Below are 1,904 nucleotides of genomic sequence, written 5' to 3'. Positions count from 1 at the left end.
TGGTGCCTGTCACATAGTGGAGATTTAATAAACGTTAATTGAATAAACTTTATGCCATATTAATTTTTACACAGCAAAGATAAATCTTTTTCTAGCCCTTCTTCAGGAAGCAATGTGAGACATACTGACTTAACATGGAGAGTAGATTCCACTTCCATGTTTTTTCCCCTCCATCACTTCTGCCTCGCTCTACTTCCTCTATTTTTGAAGGTTACTGGGCATTGTCAAAGAATTGTTACCTTCTTCTCTTGCAAATCAAAATGACAGGCTTACCTTGCTTATGTTGGTTAGCTTTTTATGAATAAATAATCAAAGGAAAAAAGGCTACGATCTCTTTTTTGTATGCATAATGGTCCCCAGATGCAAGAGGTGTCATGAAACCAGAATCTGAGTATGGGGTAAAATGAGAGCCATCATGACCAAACCAACCAAACTCCCCCTAGATGCCTGCAGAGTTTTAGAGCTGGAAGAGACGCCAGCAGTGACTGAGCTCACAAAGGACTCACAACTTGCTTTGATAACTGGTAACTTGCCTATAGAGCCATGTTGTGTGTTAAAGTGTTTGGGTTTTGGAAGTACACAGATGCGGGTGAGAATTCCAGCTCAGCTTCTCACTAGATCTTGGTCACTTAACCTCTCATAGACTCAGTTTTCTCATCTATGTATCTTTGAAAATAATAAATAGTATATTTAAAGTGCTCTCAGTATACACTAGAACCTCAGTATATGTTGATGGACTGAATCTGATATATTTATTTTAAAATATCAATAATCAAAAACATGTCCCTGGCTCAAATTTAGGAGGCAGTAAAAGACATACTATCTCAATGCAGCATTGTTATGAACTGACCGTGCCCCCCCAGATCCACATGTTGAAGTCCTAACTCCCAATGTGATAGTATTTGGAGGTGGGACCTTTGAGAAGCAATTAGGTTTAGATGAGGTCATGAGGGTGGGCCCTCCTGATTGGATTAGTGTCCTTAGAAGAGGAAAAGGGACCAGAGCTCTCTCTCACTCTGTACCATGTGAGGACCCTGCAAACAGGTGGCCTTCTGCAAGCCAGAAAGAGAACGCTCACCAGGACTCAAATCTGCTGGCATCTTGATCTTGGACTACATGCCTCCAGAACTGTAAGAAATACACATCTGTTGTTTAAGCCACTCAGTCCGTGGTATTTTGTTACAGCAGCTCGAGCTGACCAAGACAAACATAAACCAGTGGGGTGGATACTGATTATTGCTGGGTTGAAGATTGTTATTATTAAATAAGTCCTCTTTTGCCCTCAGGCACCTTGTTTCTTATGAGTTTGTAAATCTAAAATTGGTGGCAGAATAAGACAACCTTGTCAGTCATCTACCCTATAAAAAGGTTGTTGGAGATAGAAATCTGACACTGCTATAGAGGGAGTAGGTAATAACTATCCTGAGCCAATAACTATTTGAAACACCCTCTAGGAACAAAAGAAATGAAGTCTCATCAGGCAGCACATCGAGTTGTAAGTAACTCTGGGACAAAAAAGATGTACTTTCGTATATCGTGTGGAAGCGGGAAAGGGGACCCAGCCATCACCGTAACAGCAAAGGTGCATGGGGCCCCTGCCTTAGGGCTCCACGGCCTCATCTGTTTCCCTGATGTGTATGGATCATGGTGACTCCATTACAGGATTGTTATGAGGGTGAAATAAAGTTATAGATGATGAATACTTTGCAAACGTTTGTCATTGTCATGAAAATCATAGATGAGGAGCCTTTTTAAATGAAATCTCTTAAAATTTCAGAAATCTCTTAAAATTTCTCTCCCTCCAAAATAGAGAGCATCTTCAATATTTATCCGTACAGAATTAACAAAATACATCATGGCATGTTAAAAACAATGGAATAGTATTCAGCCATGACAAAGAACAA

Source organism: Equus caballus, chromosome 3, assembly GCF_041296265.1.
Source record: "Equus caballus isolate H_3958 breed thoroughbred chromosome 3, TB-T2T, whole genome shotgun sequence".
In the NCBI taxonomy this organism is placed as follows: Eukaryota; Metazoa; Chordata; class Mammalia; order Perissodactyla; family Equidae; genus Equus; species Equus caballus.
This window is presented reverse-complemented; position numbering follows the sequence as displayed.